Raw genomic sequence first — 26466 nt, 5'->3', positions numbered from 1 at the left:
TTGAAGGAAGCTAGGGGACTCTACAAAAGGGGATGAGGAGGAGAGCATTTTCTAGACAAAGGAGACCAACTGGCCAAAGACATGCGTCAGCTGCTGACCAGTATGAAATTAGTTTGGGAAGAGGCAGAAGACAGATTTTGGAAGGTGATAAAAGACAGATGAGGCCTTTGTATTTTGTACTAATGTACTACAGAAGGTGATGAACTAGGATACATGTTCATTCCTCTGAGTTTTAGGATATCATTGGAATTGGAAAATTGATTGGAGAGGAGGGAGACTGGAGGCAGGCAATCCAAATGGGAGGTTACTGGAATATCCCCAGTCTGGATCATTAAGCTGACACCTAACCTATCGAATCAATCCACATTTACCCAACCTATTCATCAATGAATATTTATTATGAACCTGTGATGTACCAGACATTGTGACGAGAGCTAGGGATACAAAACAAGGCAAACGACAGCCCCTGCCCTCACAGAGATTACACTCTATTAGAGGAGACAATGAGCAAATAAATACGTAGAAAACAAGCTCAATACAGGCTAAATAGGAAATAATTAACAGAGGGAAGGCATTGGAATTAAGAGCACCGGGGAGGAAGGCTTCCTGTAGAAGATGAGATTTTAGTTTAGACTGAAAGGAAGCCAGGGAGGTGGGTAGAGATGAGATCAGGACAGAGGTCAGCTCATACATTCCAAATGTTGGAGGGACTGAAATGAGGATAAGGAAACTAGATTGGTGATTCCATACTCTGCCCCCCTTCCCCAATATGTGCAAACACACACACACACACACACACACACACACACATGCACACGCACATGCACACGCACACATACACACACCCCTCCACCATCTTGGCCAGCTTCACATCTACCTCTGCCCAACTCACTTCTCATTTACCATTCACATCTACATAATTTGGGGCAAGATCATAAATTTCCAAGGGCCTCTGTTTCCCCAAATTGTTATCTTGGTCTTGGTTCCCCCTTTCCTTCAGAATAGCTAGGAAAAAATGAACACTTCCAAATGAAGATGGGTACCTTCTACACTCTGCTCCTGGCTTGAGGGGCAGGCCTGAGCCCGGAAAGAGGCCATTGGAAGAGGTGGGCTCAATTTCTTTTCTCCCCCTCTTCCCCTCTGGTGCTGAATTATTCATCATATCTTCAATCACACACATACATGCAGATTCTCACAACTAGCATACTTTTTCATGCTTATACTCGCACAGAAACTTAATCACACACACACACACGAACACAGATTCACACTCACACACTTGTTCACATACTATTACACATATTGTCACATATACACACACTCAGGTATACGCAGTCAATCATACTTATATGCTCACATTCACATACACAGATTCACATTCACACACACTAGTTCACACTTGCACCATTATTCGTATACGTCCAATCACACACCAACACACTCACAAACTCATAAAACACATAAATATGGACTCATTCATACACACTTGCTCACACATACACTGTCACAATGCAGGTACACACAAAATACCCCATACACAGACACACACAAACACACTCCTAAAAGGGGCTATCGAGAGGGATTTGTACTGAGAGGTGTCAGGTCAAAAACATTCTGCCAAAGAAAGTCACTGCCCTGCTACTGGCAGCCTTTGTGTCAATTTAAGCAAATATTGTGGTGTTTCCATGGCAATCCCTGTTTTGAATATCCACTACAACTCAGTTTTTTAAAGGGCTTTTCCTGTTTGTGTTTCAACTTCAGACCTGTAAATATTTTTGGCCTGCCCCCCCCCAAAAAATTAGTGCTGGCATTCAAAGCTCTACCACCACCACTCGTCCCCTGGCTCCCCTAGCCCAGGGACTCTACTCCCAGAGGTCAACCTGCATGGGATTGTGAGGTGTGGACTGGGGTGGGGGGAGGCCGCCAGCCAAAGGGAGGCTCTCACACCCCCACCCACCCTCCACTGGCAGCTGGCATCACACATGAAAGGTCAGGACTGAAACTCTGGCTCGGGTTCTGGCTCCTGTATTTCAGCCCTGCACACTGGGGTGATTGCGGCATCCCCAGTATCTGTCTGTTTCCCAAAGTGGGTGAGCGGGGCTGGTGCTGACGTCACAGCATGGCATGGTGTAGGCAGCTGCCAGGCAGGTTAGGTTTCCCCCACTCACCCTGACCCTCCCAGCCCCTGGGCCTCCCAGGGGAGGAAAACTGGCCTCCTGTATTCAAGGGATTGGGTGCAGGGGCACAGGTCATGTCTCCCCAACCATAGGCTCAGATCAGGAATAGGCCTTGGCTCTTCCAGAATAAGAAATCCAGATTGCCGCCTCCCCACCCACCCACCCACCCATCCCTTTGGGGACAATCCCACTTCAACTCCTTCCCTAAGGAACCCCACCAAGATGGAAGAGATGGTCCAGCTAAGGCCCCAGGGTCCCACCCCACCCTGCACTACACCACAGGGTTAACAGTGGGGTTTCCTGGTTTCCATGGATTCTGGCCAAGCCCCTAATGTGAGTTTCGTGTGATTTGGGGGAAGTGAATTTCCTTTGTTTTCCAGTTTGGGAATTTTTTTTCTTTAAAAAAGAGGAAAAAACACTTTAATGGGGATGTGGAGGGCACTAGGAGACTCAGTTCTCTGGACCGAGCCTCACGGTCTGTCAGCTTGGAATTCCCACGAGATCCTCCCTGGTCATCTCACTCCTGAACAAAGAGTTCCATCTGGATGCAGGTTGGGCCTATAAACCCTTTTTTCAGAATAATGCCCTTAAATGCATAAAATAAAATCCATAGAAATTACAAAGAAAGCAAAAGTTTGAGAAAATAAAGATGTCATTTCTTTTCCTCGTCCAAATTCACAGACCCCCTCAACTCTATCAGCTTAAAGACGTCTTGCCCTAAAGGTCTCCCTGGAGTCCACCCGAGGGCTGTGCTTTAGAAATTAAAAGGACTTTTAAAAAAATGAACGAGACTCCATTGTGGATTTCCTTCTGGACTACCTAAAGATGATGCCCCCCCGCCCAAGACCAGACCATGGAAATCAAAGCCATTTGCACCTTTCTCACCCTCAGAAAGGTTACTCAAGTCAAGTCATTCCTGAATTTTGGGGCACTGTGCCAGCTATGACACAGACTATCAAGGCAAAGGCAACAGCCGCCTTTTTTCCCCAAAGAACATACATTCCCTTGTGATGTTCTGATGTCCCAGGACTAAGGAAGGGGGCAGGGTCTGAATGGCAGGACCCCAGTTTTAGGAGACTTATTGTGAAAGAGAGTAAAAAGACAAAACAAAATGCCCAACCCGATCCTTTAGCAAGCACTTATTAAACCCTTCCTACAGCCCTGGTGATACAAAGGCACAAATGAGATGGGGCTGGCCTTTAAGGGGCTTACGGCCTACAATGAAGAGATATTTGTAGGGATGGGGTTGGGGTGGGGTCGAGGTAACTACTGGGAAAATTAGGAAAGGCTTCTTAGAGGAAGTAGCTAATTACAGAATATGTGAGACAGACACTTGGGATGGCCTCCATCCAGGGCTGCCTCCAGCAAAAGAGGTCTGACTGGGCCATCAGGAATGCCGGAGCTCTGACAAGCAGTTGACCCAAGAGCAGGCGTGTCCAAACCACCAGAAGTCCTGCCATCCCCCTGTCCTGAAGGTGAGTATCCCTCCTGGACTCATACATTTATGAAGTGTAAAGGCTAGGGTGGGGCCTTCCTTAGGGACTGTCCCCAATCAAATATCCTGACCTACTTACCTAACCGGGCCATAGGCATCAAGGCCCTGGGGGAATGGGGCCTTGCCTATGGCATCAGCAGCTTCCGCCAAAAGATACACAAATAAACAGGATGAGTCTCTGGGCTGAGAGGCCCTGAAGAGAGCCAAGAAGGTGCATTTTTGGCCTCTTGGGTCTTGCTATATCTTTCACCCCTGGGACCTGTAGCCCTATCTAGACCTTTGGTCTATATTGGCGCTCTCCCACATAGACTGTCTTCTCCAACTAGACTGAGATTTTTGGAGTGTCTTCTTTTTCTATTTGGATCCCCAGAACTGAGCATAGAGTTTGGGATAAAGTAAGTGCCTAATAAATGATATACATTCATTCATTCATTCATTCATTCATTTCCTGACCATGCTCTGAAATTCTACAACAGAAGGAAAGGACGAGCTTCATCCTTTTCTATAATCCTAACTCCAGATCCTAAATTGTATGAAATACGCTACTTACTACTACGTAGGAGAGTCACTTCCACTGCCCAGACCTCACTTCCTCATCCATACTCCATCCAAATTGGCTTCTATTTTTGGTTCACAGCATCCCATCTTCTACCTCTGTGACTTTGCACAGGTTCTCCTCCCGTGTTAAAAATGTTCTCCTTCCTCCTCTCCATCTCTGAGGTTCATCCCAAATGGCACCACCTCCAAGATGTGCTTCCTTCCAAATTTCCCCATTTCCTAGTGTCATTTAGCACCTAAAATACTTGGACATATTTTGTATTTTCGTGTGTGTGTGTGTGTGTGTGTGTGTGTGTGTTTTAGACCCGTCATCCTAACCCATTGGAATGTAAGCTCCTGGAAGGCAGGAACTGGCTTGATATTTGACTTTTGTGTCTCTAGAGCCTACCAAGGGCTTGCTGAATGAATGACTTAACTAGTCAATCTGTGAAATGAGAGAATTGGAAAGGATGATTGCCAAAGATGATCTTATGATCTTATCTTGGTTGACCCCCCCTTTCTCCTCTTCCTTCTTATCTCTCCAGAGCTAGTAATGATCACCAGGCTTGAACTAGGCCATGCTTAGAATCAGAATTCATTGAAATCCTAAAATCCAAGTTGAGTCAGAATCCCAGTGAAATCCCTTATCCTAAAAGCCAGGCTCTTCCAAGCCCGGGCCTCTGCAGTCCCTATCATTTTTTGCTCATGACCCAGGGACAAGCCATTCCATTCATCGATGTGATTCCCAAGATCAGCAACTACCTAATCGTCATCAAGCTACTAGATAACCTATGGGATTAAAGGTAGAGGCAATTCCCATGCATGCCTTATTCCCCAGGATGCTTGGGATTGGGCCAACCTGTTTGCTGGGAGGTGGGTTGATGGTTCTGGAAATCAAACAGCTTCTTGGTTAAGTGCTTGCCTGCAGACTCTCCCCACCACCCATTCATCCACTAGAGCAGTGGCTTAGGATTTCACTTTTCTCTCCTTTCTAGTGTCCCCTTAGGCAGTGGGCAGCCCCAATGGATAGAGCTCTATTCTTACGAAGCTAAGAAAAAATGGTGCCCACTCTGAACCAGATTAGTAAAACCTTAGAGGTCATCTATCTCCCCCCCATTTTATAAAGGAAGAAACTGAGACCTATGATTACCTCAGAAACACAAAGGAAAGAACTGGAAAGGACTTTCAAGACTTTGGAGTACAATGCCCTGTTTTATAAATGAGGAAAATAGGGCCCAGAGAAGTTAAATGATGTTTTCAAGAGGTTGTAGCAGAGATGTGAACACAGATCCTCTAACTCCAAATCCAGAGCTCTCTCTGATATATAACAGTAGACTAGAGGAGATGAGCTCTGGTCAGGAAATAGGGACAGTGAGACTGATCAGAGAGTGGAGATAAGTCTCTTTAATTCCGCAGGCCTCAGTTTTCCTTTTAGTAAAATGAGGGTACTACACTACTAATTTCTAAAGTCCCTTATTCTACCCGATGAAATCATACAATTCTTAAGCCTAGAAGACCAGGGAGGATTCTGGGGGCCAAGAGAGGTAGATTGCTCAATTGGAATTTGTAGTTGGGGTGGGCTATGGCCATCATGCCCCAGAGGTTCCACTATCAAGAGGAGATGGGAGAGGAATAGGTATGAGATGGACAAAGGAGCCCCAAAGATGGCGGGTTCTATGAACTACAGGGGGAAACAATCCAGATATATGTGTTGCCCAATTCTCAGGTCTGTATGGAAAGGGGTAAGGAGAAAAAAAAAACAATAAAAAAAATCCACATCTTAATACAAAAATCCTCTATGACGTGTTGTAGCATGAAAGTGTTTTTCATTGCATTTTTCCTCTGTGATCTCACACAGCCTACGATGGGTCCGCCCAGCGCAGTGGGTATTTTGATGATACACAAACAGAGCAAACACATACATAATTAACAAAAACAAGAGCAGAGAAAATATTTAAATCAGTCCAAGTTGGCATCTGTCCATCCTAGACCGCCCCCAGGAGCCAGCTCCATTGCCTAAATGAATGGGGCTCCTTTAGACTAGAAGGGGGAGAAGAGAGAAGAAAATGGGGTCTCCTTGAAAATATGTGAAATTTTTGATTTTCAGAATTTCTTGGCAGTCTAAGAAGAAAAGGAAAAAAACAAAAAGAAGTCAATTTTGATCTTTTGAGGTTTCACCTCATAAGGGTCCAGGGTACCTACCCTTCCTAAGGGATGGAACTAGGTAGGATGGGTTGGGATCATCTGGAGGAGAACATCACCAGTCTCTCTCTCTCTCTCATTCTCTCCTCCTTTCTCTCTCTACCCTGTTTCTCTTCTCTCTGTCTGTCTGTCTCTTTCCTCTCCTTCCCCTCCCCCTTTTTAATTGTTGGATGAGTTTACAGAGCTGTTTGCCAAAAACAATCAACTCTAGGGAACTGAGTTATACAGAAAAGGGCGTGTCAACCGAGGGAGATGGGTATCCATGGAAACCACCACCTTTTTGCATTCGCCCAGGTGAAGCCAGGGCGAGGTGGACCTGTGGGGGTGGGGAATTTGAGTCAGTAAGGAAAAGAGAGGCTTGGTGGGAACACCCTCAGAAAACACCAAGACCCACCAGCCAACTGTACCTTTGGGGGGTTGAGGGGACTTTCCCTTTCCTCTTCCCCCCCTCCCCTCCCCACCTTAGACCTCAAAGACCACACGGCAGGTCCGGGCTGCAGGAACACATGGTTATATACATACACACCAGTAGACATATATATACACCCACACACGCATGGAGGGGTTTCAACACTCCCAGACTTGTGCTTCCACAGGCTATTGCATAACAGGTGATGCCATTTTCTCTGGGCCCCCATCCTAAGGGTTGACTGCCCTCCTCTCCCCGGAGTCAGAGAATCTGGGTCCATTCCCAGCTTGGCCACCTGCTCCCTGGGCAACCTTGGGTCAATTTCCTCACGTGGACAATGGTGGACTAGATGACCCGAAGGTCCTTTCCAACTCTAAATTTGTCCTCAAGTCATACCTCCCTGAGCCTCAGTTTCTTCATCAGGTTAAAAAAATGAGGGAGTTTTGCTCACTTGGTCTCCAAAATCCTTCCTAGTTCTGAATCTGATCTATGGTCTTTCCCTACTCCTAATCTCAGAAATAAGAATTTTAAAACCTAGGCCAAGAAAAGAAAGAAAAAGACACATAAAACCTAGACAGATACTGGGGTGCTGGGTCTACCCTCGGAAACTGGAGGTACCAGGAGAGAAGAGGGTGTGTGTGTGGGGGGGTACTGTGCATTTTTTCTAGAACAGATTTTGACACATGCATCACTGTGGGTTGGGAACAAGGGGTGGGGAGGGACCCAGCTGCATTTTTCCCAGATCTTACAAAAGAAAACAGAGAATTCCTCAGAGGCAGTGAGGGCAAATTGGATGGAACAAGCAGGAGGGGGCAAAGGAGAGGGCATACATGCCAGGGGGCACGTACAGGGCTTTTCTGCTAAAGGAGGACCCTGGCCATCCAGTTTAGGGCCAGAAGATTCCTTCCTGACCAAGGAAGGCCATCAGGGAAAGGCAGAGTCCCCAATCCAGGGGAAATGGGGACCAGTGGAAAGACCTTTAATTTCATTCAACCAAGATGGTGGCAGGTTGGAAAAGCTATGGAGAGCATTGGTTAACCCATTCCTCTCCCTGCTTCCTAAAAACCACCCCCTATCCTAGTCATGAGAGTTAGAAAAAAATGAGACTCAATCAATGAAATCAGCATTTATTAAACATTAGATAAAGTCAGACTCAGATCAAAGGGGATGAGATAAAGGGCTCGTTTCTAAACCAAAAGCTCTTTGGATCCAATTTGGCTCTTTTATCCCTGTGCTTCAGACAGTACAGGATAAAAGGGTGAACTCACAGAACACCCAGCCTTCCTTCTGGAGAGGAAGACTTTTTCCAGGCCTCAGTTCCCTCATCTGTAAAATGAGGGGGGTGGGAGTGGATGACCTCCCAGATGCCTTCTAAGATCCTGGGATGGCTTCAAGAACTCCACCGTCCTGGTGAAGGAGGGGTAGAACTTGGAAGTTTGGGAAGAAGGCAATCCCTCTTAGAGGACCCAGCTGAACAAGACCTCAAGTCTCCAGAAGGTCTGAAAGGCAGCCCCCCAAATATCCCGGCCATTAGGCACTCAGAGGTGGAACAGGGCTGACGGCTCAGCCCTTTCTACCATCGACCACCCAAACTCATTCAGATATTTCCACTCTCTCTTTCTTTCTTTCTTTTTTTTTAATTTAATGTTCTCTATAATTCATCCGTCCCAGAAGATAATCGATAGAGTCCGTAATGAAAATCTGAGCCATATTTTATGAGCCGCTGTAAGCCTAAAGGGCCACATCAGCAGAGCTGGCGTTGACTTTGGGGATCTGTCTTGCCCACGCCTTGGATGGCTGCTCCCCCTCTCCAGCGCCAGCAATGATGAAGTCAACCATGAGTCTGAGCAAGGAGGGGAATGGACAAATCACTCCATTCCCTTTTCTTTCCTGTTTGACTCCAGTGGGGGCAGAAGGTACAGCTAATGACTCTCATTCGATGAGCAAAATGATTGAATTCAACTATGTTGGATCTTCTCTCCAGGTATTGCCTCACAGGGATCCTGTCCTCACATTCCATATTCACAAACCTGCCATCATCCCTCTTGGGTATCCCACAGCTCCATCTCCCTCAAGTCCCCTTCTTGTCCTGATCTCCTGTCAACTCTGGTTCTCATCTTCAAGAAGTTTGAACTGGTACCTACACCCTCCCTAATAGACCCCTACAACCTCCTCTCTCTGTCCATTCCCATCCATGAGACAGAGCGTGACAGTACAATAAGAGCTGGGCTTAGAGTCAGGGACACCAATCAATCAATAAACTAAAGTGCCTACTGGATGCCAGCAAGAGATAATGGAAAGAGAATTAACCCTTGGAACTGGGAAGACTTTGGCTCGAGGTTCACCTCTGACACATATTAGCTGAGTGGACCCTGGTTAAGACGCTTCACTGTTCAATATGGTACAATGAAGAGAACACTGATTCTGATATCAGAAGAGTTGGATTCAATTTCTGACCAGCCCTTAGATTATCCTCTAAGACTAGAAAACACATGTGTCAACCTGACTCCGTCAGGGGCATTTCCTCGTCCTCAAGGGTTCCCTATATCAATGCAATCATGGATCCAACCTTTATCCCAAATCTCAAGGGTCAATGCTAGGAACTAGAAATATGAAGGTCAAAATGAAACTGTTCCTGCCCTCAAGAAGCTTATATTCATTCCAAACAGGGCTGACAGACAATATATACAGGTAAAGTATGTAGGAGATATATACAAAATAAATACATCATTACATTGTGTCTTCAAGTTTAATTAATAATAGCACCTGCCTCACTGGATTGTCTAAGTAAAATGATGTATGCTTTGTAAACCTTAAAATACTACTGAAACATCAGCAACTTTTATTATGACCCTGATAGGAGAGATCCAGGTTCAAGTTTGAATTCTTACTAGTTACAAGTCAGCCTCATGTGTAAAGGGAGGAAAAAACAGCAACCATTTTATTGAGGAAAGAAGCAAAATGCTGAAGGATTATAGATTCTGGGGACAATGTTCATTATTATTTTGTGCAGGTCAATTTGACTCTGCTCAGGTATGAGTTTCCTCCTTCCTCTTCCTAGAACATGCATGGGAGACCAAGTATCTTTTGGACCCTGGAGCCTCATTAAGGTGATATCTGAGTTATATCTTCAAGGAAGCTTTCTTGTTTTATTTTTTAGGTTTTTGCAAGGCAATAGGGTTAAGTGACTTGCCCAATGTCACACAGCTAGGTAATTATTAAGTGTCTGAGACTGGATTTGAACTCAGGTACTCCTGACTCCAGGGTTGGTGCTCTATCCACTGTGCCACCTATCTGCCCGTTTGTTGGTTTTGGTTTCGTTTTTCTATTATTATTACAAGGCAATAGGGTTAAGTGGCTTGCCCAAGGTCACACAGCTAAGTAAATATTAAGTGTTTGAGATCACATTTGAACTCAGGTCCTCCTGGCTCCAGGGCCAGTGCTCTATCTACTATGCCACCTAGCTGAACCCCCGTTTGTTGTTTTGAGAAAGAACTCTCTTCAGTAATGATGGAGTGCATTCCACGTATGAGGGTTCAGCCAGTGCAAAGGTATGGAGTTGGGAGATAATTTGATTCACATATATAGATAAAGATGTAGATATATACACACATATATAGATATAGCTATATACATACATGTATATGCATGTACACATATGTATATTACATATAGGTAGGTATATACAAATACACATACCTATTATATACACACATATATGTGTGTGTAAATAGATGATAGATAATTAGACAGTTAGATGATAGAAAGATAGATGCATAGATAGATGATAGATGGATAAGTAGTGGATGGATGGATGCTGGATGGATAGATGATAGAAAGATAGATAGATGGATAGATGGATGATGGATGAATAGATGATAGATAGACAGATAGATGTCTCATTGAATTCCACCCCCCCCCCCATGAAAGGAAGGTGAACCAGATGAAATCTGACTTGTCTTATAGCTAACAAGTACCAGGGCTTCCTAACTTCAAGTGTAGCATTCTGTCTACTACTCAACCCCACTAAAACAAAACCCAAACTCCCTAATGACCAGATTCCCATATTGCTGCTCTCCATAAACTCTGAGGTTCCTTTCAGTTTTAGATTGATGATTTTACTATTTACCCATCTTTGACCAATCCTCTTACTTTTCAGATGAAGAAACTGAGGCCCAGAGGGACAGAGTATCATTTGACAGATTTGAGACTTGAACCCAGGTACCCCAATTCCTAGTCTTTCTTCTATCATTGTCCTTCGATGCTCCCAGGAGCTGGGACGAAGGGTATGAATAAAACCTGATCTAACAGCTGGACCTTATGAGAAGTGGTCTCAGAGTCTGAAGATGGAGAATGGGCGCATATCAACCACACTGACTGGTCAATACCCACTCCCAAGACCTTTGGGGATTTAGCCTGGAGCAGATGGCAGAACAACCTGGAGAGGAGACTAGGGGAGTGCTTTGTTGGTGAAGGGTCCACTGGCTGGGCAGCCCCAGTGACACAGAATTCTGACATGGAGTTCTCAATGGGGAGGATTCCAAGTTGTTTTTTCCAAAGCACCAATGGGAGCTAGAATAGCTCAGATTTGCCAACCTTCCTCTCTTGCTTTCATTTCTCTCTCTCTCTCTCTCTCTCCCCTTTATCTGTCTCTCTCTGTCTCTGTCTCTCTCATTCTGAGGCACCCACCCCACCCCCACCCCAAAGTTTCCCTGGCCTTTAAATATTTATTTTTTGGGGTTGGTTTCAGGTGCCTCTAGTTTATCAAACAATCAGCCCTATGAGTGAGGTTTGTTGGGTGTTTCCAGAAATTACGTCACAAAAAATCATGCAATTAAATAGAGGGAAAAAAAAAACACAGTTGTTGCTTAATTTTGTATTTTAATTAGTGACTTATCATGAATGTAGACTTTTAAAATGGAAGGTCTTTGGTGGGCCAGTGAACAGGTTTTTCTAATGAATGGCATCTCCTCCCTCCTCCTCAAGGCAGCTCATGTGTTGACACCCCCCATCCTCTGCACCTCTTTTCCTTACTCCCTGGGTCCTGGCCCCAGTTCACTTAGAAAAGACTTGTACAAGAGTGTTGTCGAAAATAAACTGGAAACCCAAGAGGCCTCAGCTACTAGAGAGGAGGCATCTTGGAAGTATCTCTGAAGGGTATGTGGAAGAAGTCCTAGTTTAAGTCTAGAACCCCCCCCCCCCCAAATAGCTTTTCCCAGACCTATTATTCTTCTTTTCCCGAAACCATAGCCCCAGAAAGCAAGCAGTACCTACTCCATCAGCTTGGGGAAGATGAAGGGAAAGAGAACTGGTGCTGAGATGACCAGACCATCTGGGGAACAGTGGAGCCAGGAAGAAAAAGATGGCGCACATGGAAGGAGACCAATTGGGTACCGACAGATTTGGAATCAGGATGGCTGGGTTCCAATCTAGGCTCTGTGACTTGCCACCTAGAGTCTCACTTTTTTTTTCTCTGAAACATAGTTTGAGAGCCAGAAGGGACCTTGGTGGTCAATGAGTACAACCCTCACATTTGACAGATGAGGAAACAGTCCAAGAAGTGATTAGGTGGTAAGCAGCAGATTCAAGATTTGAATCCACATCCAAGATTAAATTCAGTCCTATTAGTTCAGGGCCTGAACTGAACTAAATTATTTCCCCTTTCTACAATGGAAAGATTATCAGATTGCCTTCGGGGGGGGGAGAGGAGGGAAGGGAGGGTGGGGAAAAAATTGTAAAATTCAAAACCTTACCAAAAAATGATAGGTAGAAACTATCTATATTGTATATATAACGAAAACAAATAAAATATTTATATAAAAATTATTTCCCCTTTCTAGAATTCAGTTTCCTCATTTATAAAATGAGTAGATTAAAGAAAGACAATGGCCATCTCTCATTAATATAAAATGCCATATGCTTCATTTCATAGAGCAAAGGCCCCACAAAATTCTCCTGGCGTCATTGTAGCTGCTTTGAAATCTGAGATTTTTATTTTTTGTTTTTTAAAAATAAATCTAACCTACTCTCTACCAAAAAGGACTCTCAGCTCTTCCTGCATTTCTTTCTTTCTTATCTTCTAGTAAGTTTTGTTCTGAAAGAGGAGTCTTCTTCTATGATATAGGGTGGCATCCCCACCCTATATCACTGCCTGCTCTGCCAGCTGGCAAGTAAAGGCAGACACCTGGTGAATGTACTTCAGGAAAAGGGAATTCACCCGCCCCTCTCCCACTGGCCCTTGCCCTTCCTGGCAAGTATTTTCTTTCCTCAGTGCCTCAGTTTCCCTAGAATGAAGTCAGAAAAACTCCCTACTCTCTAAGAGTTTAGCAAGCATAGATTATATACCTACATACTATGTGCAATCACTTCTGACAAACACTAAAAGACAAAACAGGCCCTGCCCTAGAGCAGGTCACAGTCTAATGGTGAAGACATGCCAACAACTAGGCACATACGAGGTAGATTCAGGGTACATAGGAGGCAATTTCTGGGAGAAGCTGGCAGGCATTGTAGAAGATGAATTCTGTATATCAGTCAAATTTCAGGTCCAGTCTCTAGTCTCTCATTATATTTATTTTAAAATATTTTATTGATGCTCTTTTTTCTGTCCCTTCCCAACAAGCCTCCCCAGTAACCAATGAATTTCTCCCTTATAATTAAAAAAAAGGGGGGGCGGCTAGGTGGCACAGTGGATAGAGCACTGGCCCTGGAGTCAGAAGTACCTGAGTTCAAATCTGACCTCAGACCTAGCTGTGTGGCCTTGGGCAAGCCACTTAACCCCACTGCCTTGCAAAAACAAAAACATAAAAAAATAAAAAATAAAAAAATAAATAAAATACAATTAAAGATAAAAAAGCAATACACTGGGCTCATGGGTTATGCATACCTCATTCCAAACCTATAATCCAACTCCTCTCTGACATGAGACAGATCCTTCATTTTACAAAATGGAGCCTTGAAATCTAGAGAAAACACTTAACCAAGGTCATCTAGCAAATTTTCATCAACATGGAGCCTAGAATTTGGTTTTCCCAACCTCTAAGCCAGATACCAATACACTCCATGTCACAAGTAGGATTCGTTAGTTGTTTTGGTCAATCAAAACTCAAGGGCTGAAAAGTCTTCCAATGGGAAATTTTTTTTAAAAGTCTGTAATTTATTGACTGACCATTGCAAGTCTCTAAGGTGCCTTTAGAAGTCTTGCTGTGGCTCCCACACTCCCTCTGCTATCTAGGCTGCTCTCTAGAATCTTGGTTCCACTGTTGGTGAGTTCCCAAGACATCTGATGGGGGAGAGGAAGCTGGCCTCAACCCATAGGACTCCCAAAGAGAGAGGAAGGAGGGAAGGGAGAGAGGAAGGAAGAAGGACGAAGACAAGGAAGGGGCCAGACCAACCTGGGCCATCATGCTGGCAAGGTTTCACTTGCTACCATGCTAAGGATCCTGTCCTATTCAGCTTCAATGGGAAAGGAGCCCCGCCATCAAACATAGGCTGGGCAGGGATGTGGGGACTAGGATTAGGAATTTGGAAAACCATCTGAGGAACCTGGCCTTGGGAAGATAGTAAAAAAAAAAAAAGGATTTAATGTCTTATCCGGACTGTCTGGTAAACAGCCTGATCCTTGCCGACACTCCGTTATGTATCCTGTGTTCCTCAGGTGTGCCGGCGGGCAGGTAGAGGCAGACATGGGCCGAGACAGGAAGGGAGGGAGTGTGGGCTAGGCTGGGGAGGGGAGGAGGAGGAGGAGAGAAGGAGTTGGGTCTGAGAGGATGGGGAGAGTGGAAGCTAAGGCAGACAGTCAATGAGACAGCTGACAGGTGCAGGGAAGACAGGGAGGCGGAGGGGCCGGGAGAGCCGAAAGGTGTGTGAGAGAGAGAGAGAGAGAGAGAGAGAGAGAGAGAGAGAGAGGAGGAAAGCTGAGGGGATGGGGATAGGGCCTCAGACATGTGCCGAAGAGGTCCCTGGGGGTTCCTGGGGCCAGACATCAGAGGGGTCCCCACTAATGTCCCTGGGGTACCCAGATACTAGGCCTGGATAACTCCTAACTCCCACTGATGCTGGAACTGAGTCCTTGTGAATGCAAGTGCTGGGGGAGAGGATGAGGAGGATGAAGAGGAAGAGAAAGAACCAAAGGAGAAAAGGGAGGAAGAGGAGGAGGAGGAAGAAAAAGGGGAGGAGGAAGAGGAAGAACTAATAGAAGGAGGGAGAAAGAAAGGAGGAAAAGAGAAACTTGGGGTTCCTAGGGACCCTTAATTTCCCCAGGGATTCTAGGGCATGGAGGGGCAGGGAGTATGTTAGGCAATGTCTAGCCATTCCTCACTCAAATTCCCTTAACTACCACAGCGGTGTGAAGCGGGCAGAGAGATTTGTCCATGCCCACCCAGCGGGCAAGAGCTTCCAGAGCCACCTCCGCCACTAGGCCCACAGAGGGCCGCTCTGGTAATCCTCTTTTCCTATTTCCGTTTGCTATTTGATGTAATTATAGTTTTTGATTGAACCCCCCCCCCCGGAGTGTAACCCCTCGCCTAATGCACTGTCTAAATCCTTGGGTACACAGCCGGGGCTCTCCCCCCACAACTCCCAGAGAAGAGGAAACTGTCTCCAAAGCCCAAAGACCTTTTATTTCCCTGCCCCCCCCCACTCTGGTTTTCTTCAACAATACTGTCAAACCTGCCCTGGCCTGGGCTGCTTCCACCCCCTCAGCTCCTCCTGTTTCACCCCCACAGCTACCAGCCTGGAGCTGCCAGGCTTAGTGTCATCCGCAGAGGGCTGAAAGAGGAGAGGAGTTGGCCCGCTGGGATGAAAGCCCTGGATCTGCCTCCCTGCCCTTCCAGCTTCCCAGAGGCAAGTCAGCTCAACGGGTATCCATCCATTCAGGGCCAAGCCCTCCACCCTGGGCTTCTCCAAAGGGCCGGTCTTCACCGCAGTGACATGGAAGGGAACCCCCAGACTCAGGCTGGCAAGCTTCAGAGCAGCACTAGATTGGAGGGGCCCAACACTGGAGTCCCCCCTGGGACCGGCCCAACAAGGGCTTGTCCAGTTTCTGCTTGAAGACCCCCAGGGAGGGAGAAACCCTCCTCAGGCAGGCCAGTCTATTTGTGAAAAACTCTCATTATTAGAAAGTGGTCCCCCCCGCCCCCCTTGGATAGCCATCTTACTTTTTTCCCCTTCTAATTTCCACTTCTAGCTCCCAATTCTGCTCTCAGGAACCAAGAGAACAAATCTAATCTGTCTCCCCCACATGAGAACTCCTTAAATACTTGAAGAAAACCATCAGGTTCCCCCTGGGTCTCCTCATCTCTAGGCTAAACATCCCTCGTTCCTTCATACTGCCTTGGAAGTTGGTAGCAAAATACTTAATAAATTACTTAATAAATCCTTTCTTCCTTTCTTCTTTTATTCTTTTCTTTCCTTTATCTCTCTTTTCCCTCTTTTCTTCCCTTCTTTCTTTCCTCTCCTTAATTCTTTTCCTTTCTTTTTATTTCCTTTATTCCTTTCTATCTTACTTTTTTCTACCCATTTATTCCTTTCTTTCTTTTATCTTTGATTTCTCCTTCCTTTCTTTTCTCTTTCAGTCTTTCCTTTTTTCTTTCCTTCCTCTCCTTTATTTTTTTCTTTCCTTCGCTCCTTCCTTCTTCCTTTCCTTTCCTTCCCTCCCTCCTTCCTTCCTTCCTCCTTTCCCAGAGAGGCAGAAACCAGAATGGTGCCAGCTATCGGGCTCCTGTGACTTGCCCTCCACTACGTTCAATAAGCATATCAGTATTCGTCTGTCTTAGAAACCTCTCCCTTCCAAGATTTCCCAACTGTGGGATAGTCAGCCTCAATAGTTTGCACCTTCACAATGAAAGAAAGATAAAGATGGCACACACTGAGGTTAAAAAAAAAGACAACCCACAACACCCAGGCTGGCCTGAAAACCGGCGACTCCGGCTGTACTCCGGCTGTACTATTTCCCCCGCACCCGGGCTGCCAGCCAGACAACCCCAGGCACTACAACATGCTCCAGACCTCGCCAGACATTAGGAACACTTGTTCAGGTGCCTACCCTTTGGAAACAGGTCCCCGAACGCATTGCTTTAGGCCATTGCTGCTGATAATTTTTCTGAGATAAACAAACCGGTTTGGATAAAGCAAGAAGGGACCTGAATTTTTCACCCAAAACTCAAAATGAAACTCTCCTTCATCTCTCCCTCTTCACCCACCCCGGCCACCACCCTGGAACCCCACCCAGTTTCCCAAAGTTTGGACAACTTGATTAAAAATAATAATAGTAATAATAACTAGTTTGAGAGCTGTTTCCTCCACACCTACCACCCTATCTGGGATACAAAAACAGGGAAAAACCAGGTAAGGCCTACGCTTCAGGGAAGCCTCCCAATTGGGAAATGACTGCTACCAGTTTGCCAGGCAACATTTGAGGCAAAAGAAAGAAAGGGTCAGTTTCACTTCAGTTATTAATCCCCAACCACCACAGGCAGGAGAAAGGGGGGACACAAAAGAAACCCTGGCTCCATGGAGCTTACATTCTACCAAGGAGAGTGATGGGGGCTCCTGACTTGTGCACAGAATAAGAGGGGCAACCAGCACACTGGACAGAGCTCTGGACTTGGAGTCCCAGGACCCAGCTTCAAGAATTTTCAAATTCCAGCTCTGCCTCTCACTTTTGGGGTGACCTTGGGCGAGTCCCTTACGGTCCATTGTGAAATAAGGAGGCTGACGAGTTAACCTCAAATGATCTTACAACTCAAGCATTCTATGAACTTGTGGAGCGAAGGGAGGCCCCAGATGTTTTTACAGGAGGAAAAAATAAGGCCATAGATTTAGAGCTAGAACATCTTTTAATCTTTTCTCCCCCTTCCTCCATTACCTTTTTAAAATCAAGGGCCTCTCTGTATTAACTTTCTTCAACATATAATGTCCTCATAGTGCTAGTCCCCTCCAGCTCTGTAGATATCTTGTATGCTAGCTCCCCAAAAGAAATGTAAATCTATTTCTCTTGTATGTGGCTCCCCAATGAGAATGTAAATATGTCTTGGACATTGGCTCCCCTAATTATGTGTCTTATATGTTGGCTCCCCAATAAGTATGTAAATGTGCCTCACATATTGGTTCCCCAAAAGAATATAAATGTGCTTTGCATATGGTTTCCCCCAAAAACATAAATCTACCCTGTATGTAGGCTCACCAAAAATAATAGGTGTCTTTTAGTTGACCCCAATAAGAATGTAAATGTATCTTTTACATTGGCTCCCCAATAAGAATGCAACTGTGACTTATATGTTGGCTCCCCAGTAAGAATACAAATGTCTTATATGTTGGCTCCCCAATAAGAATGTAAATGTGTCTTGTATATTAGTTCCCCAATAATAATATATGTCTTTCAGCTGGCTCCCCATTAAGAATGTAAATATGCCTTGTGTGTTGGCTCCCCAATAAGAATGTAAATATGTCTTCTATATTGGTTCCCCAATATGAATATATATGTGTATTATATATTGGCTCCTAATATGAATGCACATGTGTCTTGTATTTGACTCCTTAATAAGAGTGGAAATATTCCTTGTATGTTGGCTCCTCAATAAGAATATAAGCTTCTGGTGGACAGGGTCTATTTGTACCTTTTCTTTATATCTAGGCCCAACCCTTAATCAAGTACCTGGCTTACATAGTTAATAAATCTTTGTCAATTGAATGAGAATATGTGAGAGCTGGAAGGATCATTTGAGATCTGTTATCCCCCCCTCCTCCACACTCTCCATTTGACAAATGAAGAAGTTCAGGTGCAGAGCGATGGAGGGATTTTGTCTAACGTCACCCGCCTGCTCCTCAGCGGTGAGCCACGGCCAGCATCCTGACCTCTGGTCTTCCGGTCCATCTGATATTTCAACTTACTGCTTCTCCTCTTTAGTTTCCAATGGACGGTTTTCCAAGAGGGCCAACAGATTTACCTATATTCTCCCACTTTGCAGGAACCCAGCCTACCTCCCTTTTCCTACAAATCCAACTAAGTTTATCAACACATGAGTTCTTAATCTTTGATAACCTGTTAAAGCTCATGGCTCTCATCTCAAAATCATGTTTTTAAATGTATAAAATAGAATAAATAGGATTATAAGGAAAAGGAAACAAACTGAAATGTTTATATAAATACAAAGATATATTATTTAAAAAAAAAAAGCTCACAGACCTCAGGTTAAGAGTCTGATTGGAACCACCATAGGGAGGGGAAAATGAATCCCAAGACGGAAGGAGAAAGGTGGTACCATAGATAGGAAGCCTTGATTTCAAATCTTGCCTCCCACACAATATCTTCACTTGTAAAATGAGGTTGGGGAGAGGGTTGTCCTCAGTGGCCTCTGAGGTCCCTCGGGGCTCCACACCTAGGATTCTAGATCCAAGACAGAATCTGCTCTAAGGATAAAATCAATCCTGAGCTGGCATCTCAGGATCCCCCATCTGCAGCCCCCCCTGAAGGCTCCCACCCACTGCTGCCTTGAGGACCTCAGGAAGCCTGGCCTTGGCTGCTATCTCCCCGAGCCCCCCATCAGTGGGGTCTGCCCAGTCCCTGTGGCTAATTTACACCCTTCAGTGTTTAAAATAGCAGGGGCATAAATGAAAAGTCCAATTTCTTCAAATTTGCATTGTAAAACCATCCTTCAACTTCCTCGAAATAAATTTTACTATTTTATTAGTGCAAACAAAATGGTAATAAAACACTAATACAGAGCCTTGTATCCAGGGGAAGAGCTAAAATTAACATAGAGCGAGCAGTGTTTGCTATTACATTCAATTACCTTTTTACTTGAGATTTACATTCTCATCCCCTTAATCTCCATAGTAGTTGCTTCAAAAAAAAATATATCCTTCCTGCCGTTCAGGTTCTGGGACACTGTCCTGTGCACCACTGATGGGGGCCCCCAGGGCTCCTACCCACAGGGGGCTGGGTATTTCCTAGCCCCCATTCTTCATTTCTAGCTTGTATTATAAATAATGCTACATTGTTTAACTGTCCTTGGTTCTCCAGAGGTCAGTGAAACTGGACAAGCTTGGTAAATCCAAGCATTCTAAATATACTGGGCAGCCCAGGCGGGTGGGTCATCGGAAAGGGGGCATTCTGTCATAGGTCCTGACGGGTCCCCCCCCCCCGTTCTCTCCAACCCTCCCTCTCTACTGTGGGCTCAGGGAAAAAACAAAAACTGGCACCTCTGGTTTGACAAGTTGCAAGCAGAAGGGGTTTTTGCAGAGGCATTATGACGGGTGGTTTGGGTGTGTGGCAGTACAGGCAGAGACTCTCTAACCCTTTGGATTATTTAGTCCAAAGAAAACCTTTTTTAAAAAAAATATATTTTTTTTATTGTGGATGTGTGGGGTATAGATCACTTTGTGCAGTGTTTGGTAATGTCTGTGAACCCCTCAGAATCATGTTTTCAAATGAATAAAGCAAAATAAATGAGATTCTATTGAAAATAACAAATGTTAAAAAAAAATGAAAAGAAAGGGGGAAAGAAACAGAGAGACAGAGATGGAGAGAGAAAAGGAAAGAAAGGAGACAGAAACAGAGAAACTTGCAAACATGATGACAACTGCCTTACTCAACAGGTAGGAAAACTGAGGCCTAGGAGAAACAACCTGCCCAAGGTTATGGGGAGTTGTTGGCAGGTCTGGGATTCTCCTTAGCCTAGCAACCTTCAATTCAATACTCTTTTTACTAAAGCCACATCAACACGCCCCACACCGAAAAATCGGTTACCACTTGACTACCTGACCACAAATTATATTTGACCTAGATCTCTTCCTCTGGTGATCGACCAAAGGGACAATCTGGTGACACATCTCAGGGTGCTGTGGGAGAGAGTACCGAGCCAGGGATCAGGAAGACTTTGGTTCAGATCTCATCTCAGACATTGACCCCGGCAAGGCAAGGTCCCTCTCTGGCCTTTGGTTTCCTCCTCCACCAAACCAGATCTAACTCTGGATCTCACGTTCTGTGATCTTCCCTAAAGCCTCTGAAGCCCTGTCCACTTCAGGGTCTTCCCCAAATCATTCCCCTTCTGACCCTTGGGTTCCTCATTTAAAAAAAGAGAGATAACAGTGCTCCCTACTCCTTACACTGTCTCTAGTTCAGAGAAGGATTGTGAGGGTCAAGTACAAGCCCAGGGGTCGGCCAGGGAACCCCAAAGACATGGAGGAAGTGGGCCAGGCCACTCCAGGCTCTCAGTTACCACTCATGTCCCAGAGAAGGTCAAACTGAAGAGACTGAGGGGTGTCCAGGATCCCAGGGCCCAGGCTTGACGAGGCCCACCCTCTGGTCCAAGCCCTCCGTTTTTACAGGGGAGGAAACTGAGGCACACCCAAATGCTGCAGGAATGAGCTCCACAGGGAGATCCATCAGGGCAGGGTCCTGGCTTTACTGATGGATGCCTTACAAAGTCCTTTCCTCAACTGGCTGCAAGAACATTCCCATGTAGAGTAAGGAGGTGCCTCCTCACCCAGCTGTCTCCTCCTGCCAGAGGGGCCTGTTGAAAGCATGGGTGTTTGTCTGGGCCCCGTTCCAAGGAGAATTCCATGCCAACCAAGCCAGGGACCCCAGCTGCCTCAGACAGCTGGTTCAGTTGGTGGGTACAGGGGGGTTAAATGAGAAAACAAATGTTAGAGGGACCCCCTGCAAGCCCCTGTCTGCAAGCCCTTACACACAGAAAAAAAAAGCTGGAATAGAGATCTAAGAAACACATACACAGGTCTCACACCCCTCACCCTGATCCCCAAGAATCCTCCTCCTTCGCCCACAATTTCTTTTCCCTTTTCTCCCTTTCTCTATTTTTTGCTTTTTTTTTCTGTCTCTCCTTTTCTGTTTATCTATCCATATATCTCTCCTTTTCGTCTGTTTTTTTCTACCTCTCCCTTTCTTTCTCTATTTTCATTATGTTTCTATCTCCTAGTCTCTTCTTTCTTTCTGTTTTTATCTCACCTTCTTTCCCCTTCCTCCCTTTCTGTTTTTGCTTTCTATGTCTCTTTTCTATCTCTCCCTCTTTCTCTTCCTTTCTCTTTTCTTTCAGTTTTTCCTCTCTCTGTCTCCTTGTGTCTCTCTCTCTCTCCCTCCTCTGTCTCTTTTTCTATAGCATTAATTTCTTTCTCCCTTCCTCCCTTTCTCTATTTTTTTGCTTTCTTTTATTTCTATAGCTCTTCTTTTCTGGTTGGTTGTCTGTCCATCTGTCTCTACTTTTCTGTCTGTCTGTCTCTCTCTCTCTCTCTCTCTCTCTTCCTTTTTCTCTTTTCTTTATTTCTCTCCCTTGTCTCCTAGACTCTCCTTTTCTCTATCTCTGCCTCTATCTCACTTTCTTTCCCCTTCTCCCTTTCTCTATTTTTTTGCTTTCTTTTCTTTCTGACTCTCTCCTTTTCTGATTGTCTGTCCATCTGTCTCTTCTTTTTTTTTATCTATTTCTCTCTCTTCCCCACTCCCTTCCATTCTCTTTCTCACTCTCCTCTTTCTTTGTCTCTGTCTCTCTGTATGCATCTTTCTCTATCTTGGAATCCTTAGCTTTGAACATCCCCTCCAGAGACCAGAAGGAAAATCCAATTTAGATCCAGGGCTAAAAAGTAATGGGGGCGTAGAGAGTATGACCAGGAACTTGCCAAAAGGAACTAGGTGTAGCTCTCTGAGCATCTGCCAGGACCCCAGAAGGGCAAAGGGATGGTGGTTGTGCCCAGCATCGAGGCATGTTAGGTTAGGTGAGGAGACAGAGCTAAACTAAAAGGAACCCTCTCCATAGTGGGCACTGGTGGCAACATATTATTCACCAGGCATCTGCTGCCCTGGCTCCCCTTTGGTTCTCCTGGTAACCCCTCAAGTCTACTCCCCTGGGTCTGGGCTTCTCCTTTCTAAGCTCCTGGTGTTTCCCACCCAATTTTCAAACAGTTGCAGAGGAATCTTCCTGAGACCCACTCTCTGTTCACATCCCTCTCCTTGGCAAACCCAGGATCATCATCATCTTGTACCCCAATTAATCCAGTCTGTGTCCCTCCCTGCCTCCATTAGATGGCAAGCCCAGGTGGTCCCCACTTTGTACACGAGGAGTCCTTGCCCACAGTAGGCCCTTGTAATATGTCTACTGGATTCAAATCCATGTACACATTTCCCGGCTGCTACCTCACCTCTGCCAGGCTTGTGCCTGGGGGCGATGGCACCAGGGAGAGATTCCCAGCTTGGCTACAACATAGGAAAGGGGCAATTGAGGGAAGGCGCTCCAGGCCCCATACACCACGAGTGTTTCCATTCGGTTAGAACTGGTCCTTGGCTCTTTTTTCCCCCTCCCTATTTTTTTTTCCCTTTTCCCTCCAGCGAAACAAAAGAAAGTTTGTTGTTGAGGCTCAAAAAAGTTTCTTGGGCCTTGTCCGAGTTCCACCTTGTTTTGTTTCCCTTTCTCTCTCTCTCTCTCTCTCCCCGCCCCCCTCCCCTCCCCTCTTCTTCCCTGCTACCCCACCTTGAATAAATAAATCGCCAGGTCGGCTGGCACTGGCTGGTAAACGAGGGTACAAACTCTCTCCGAATTTGATAATTCGCCACCTTCCCCCACCCTTCAACCCCAATCCTGCTGGCCTAGGCTTCTGGGCAAAGGACAAAAGTGACTGTTGAGACTTCTGGGGAGCCCAGTTGGGCACAGGCCCGCTGGTGATGCCCCTTTCCCCCACCCTTCTCTACTAGCTCTGGGCTGGCAGAGCCTCAGAGAAGAAAGAGAGGAGGATTCTTACTCAGAACCCGGCTGCTCCATTATTGAGCTAATCCAAACCAAAGTTCTGGAGAGCTAGAAGCGAATGACTGGGATTCCACTTCCCCCTTCATCTCTGGGCATTCTGGTTATCTACCTGGGCTCTTGGGTCACCCCATACCCATCATCTTCCTCCTTAGAGGCTGCCCCAGAAGGGAGAATGCAGTCACAGTGTTTTAGGTCTGGAGATCTCAAAGCCCTTTAGCAAATGTCATCATTTTTGTGATACCCTAAAGAGAGAAGGAGAAATCCCAGGGTTGGAAGAGGGGGATCAAGACGGTGACAATGTCCACTTGGTCAAAAAAATTAAATGAATGGACAGGAAGCTGCCAGGATCTAGTCAAGGCAGATTTCCTCAGATGGGTAAACTGAAGCCGAGGAATCAACCTCACAATGACAAATGGTAATCCAGATCCTTCCTCAGCCCCCTCCTCTTCCCTTATTCGGGAGGCAGACCACTCCCCGACATTTTACAGGAGGGGCATGAGGAAGAGAAATAATTCGTGTTTCTGGAGCACTCTGAAGTTTCAAAACGTGATCTCCACCCAACCTTCCATGAATCAGTCTGGTGTCGGCCAGGTGTCACCGGGCCCATTTCACAGACCGCAAAACCGAGACTTAGGAAACGAAGGGGAACCATGAATGGGCCAAGGTGCGAGCGTTTGGATCCACACCAATCATCTCGCTTGACAACTCCCACTAGTGTCTTTCACCATCCCCCATCCCTTTCCCATTCAAATCATTCAGTAGGTTTTCTCTAGATCATCCCCTTATGAGCATATGCTATAAGATGGCCCCGGGCCAGAGGGGGACGTCCACCTTGTCTAACTCCGCTTTTAGTCAGGGGCCCAAGGCATGTGTGGGAGGGGAAGAGGAAAAGGAGAATGAGCTTTCAAGCAGAGGCTCCCCTTGGTGGGCACCCAGCCCAGGGAAGACAGAGGCAGGCCTAAAATGTCCCACAGATGCTGAAACATTTCTGCAAGGACTTCAGGCAATGCCTGAGACCTGGAGCAATGGGGGCGTCCACTCAATGGCTCCCCAGGTGGTGCAGACCAAATGAGATATTATTACTGCAATGTACAAAAAAATACAAATGGTGCACACCATGACTGGAGGTGGATCACTCTGAGCCTCAGTTTCCTTTTCTGTAAAATGATGGGGTTAGACTAGAGGGTCTTCCCTCTGAACTAAATTCTATGAACAGATGTGGAGTAAAGGGAGGACAATCTACTCAGTGACTACCATGGTGTAAATGGAAAGAGTGTGTGTGTGTGTGTGTGTTGGGGAGGGGGATGACTGGCACTTAGGACACTCTTAGTAAATAAAGGAGCTTTTCTTCCTTCCAACTCATCTCTCCTTGGAACAAAAATGGTCTTACCTTCCTCTCCCACAAAAGGACCAACCAGGTCCACACTTCTCTCAAGGATTCTCTAAGACCAGGGACCCAATTTGGGGCCCTTCCTTGTCACCTGGAGAATTTTTTTGTGGCCCTGATACTTATAACATTTTGTAAGAATGATACTTTATTGCAGCCCTATCCATAGGGGGAAGAAAAAAAATGAAGTCGTAAAAGAATAATCAGAACTTAGTTGTCCCTAAAGTTTCATGATAATCTACTCCAGGCAATTCGGTAACCTCTGGGACTCTCCTTTTCTTCACCTATAAAATGAGGGCCCTGGATTGAGGTACCTTCTAGCTCTTGATTATGAGCCTCCAAAAAGATGGCAGTGAAGTTAACCAATTAACAAACTTTCATACGTGCTTACTGTATGTTCACAAATCTGGACCTCAGTTTCCTCAACTGTAAAATGAAGGCCTTGGACTGAGGTCCGTTCTAGCTCTTGACCATGAGCCTACAAAATGATGGCAGCCAAGAGGAACTACTCAATAAACTTGTATCAAGTGCTTCCTTGTATGCTCCCAAACCTAGACCTGTTTTCTCAACTGTAAACTGAGGACCCTGAATTGAGTTCTGCTTTAGGTCTTGATTATGAGCCTACAAAAAGATAGCAGTTAGGATAAACCAGTCAAGAAACTCTTATTAAGTGCTTTCTGCATGCTCACAAACCCTCTGGACCTCAGTTACCTCATCTGTAAAATGAGGGCCCTGAATTGAGGTCCCTTCTAGCTCTTCACCTGTGAGCCTTCGAAAAGATGGCAGACAAGATAAACCAACCAACAATCCTTTAGCAAGGATTATTCTGTGTTGGGGATGGAGACAACAGGAAATAAAGAATAAACACTCCCTGCTCTCAAGGACGTTACATTCTGGGGTGACAGAGTGGCTGACTTCAAACATTTGGAAGAAGGATTAGATTTGTTTGGTTTGACCCCCAAAGGGAAGGACTAGAGGCCCTAGGGACAAACTGCAAAGAAAAACCTCCCAAAATGAGAAGCTATCTAAAAAGAGCAAGAACAAGCTGTTTTGGAAGGGGATGATGGATTTGGGAGTTGAGCAAAGGATGGATGAACACATATCTGGGATGCTGGAGACAAGATTCCCATTTACATAAGGACTGAACTCAATAGCAAAGGAGAAATCTTCTAGAATCCTAAGTCCACCAAGACTTCTCCCCGTCCCGTCTCAGACCTCAAATTCCCTCCAGTTCAGAAGCCACAGGTCTCACTGGCATCTGAGCTCACCCTCTGCCCAGGGATGGCAATCAACACCTCAACCCTAAGAACCAAAATCAAAACCACATCAGCCAGTGTAATTTCAACGTTTGGGAAGTGACTCTAAAGAGATGCTTGAGTCCCAACCTCCCTCTCCCCAACTCCCCCGCCATTTTATAAAGGAATAAAACAAGGTCCATAGAGGTGAAATGACAAGCTTAAATAAAAGTCGATAATTAAAATCGACTGTGGTGATTTCAAGTCCAT

At 45.6% G+C, this 26466-nt stretch overlaps 1 protein-coding gene across 2 annotated transcripts in view; it reads right to left on the bottom strand.

Annotated features, from left to right (window-relative positions):
• CASZ1 (castor zinc finger 1) overlaps positions 1–26466 on the bottom strand; it is a 242534-nt gene that overhangs the window by 199276 nt on the left and 16792 nt on the right. The window lies entirely within an intron of this gene.

Source organism: Macrotis lagotis, chromosome 1, assembly GCF_037893015.1.
Source record: "Macrotis lagotis isolate mMagLag1 chromosome 1, bilby.v1.9.chrom.fasta, whole genome shotgun sequence".
NCBI lineage: Eukaryota > Metazoa > Chordata > Mammalia > Peramelemorphia > Peramelidae > Macrotis > Macrotis lagotis.
Note: the sequence above shows the minus strand (reverse complement) of the source record. Positions and strands in the feature narration are given on the sequence as shown.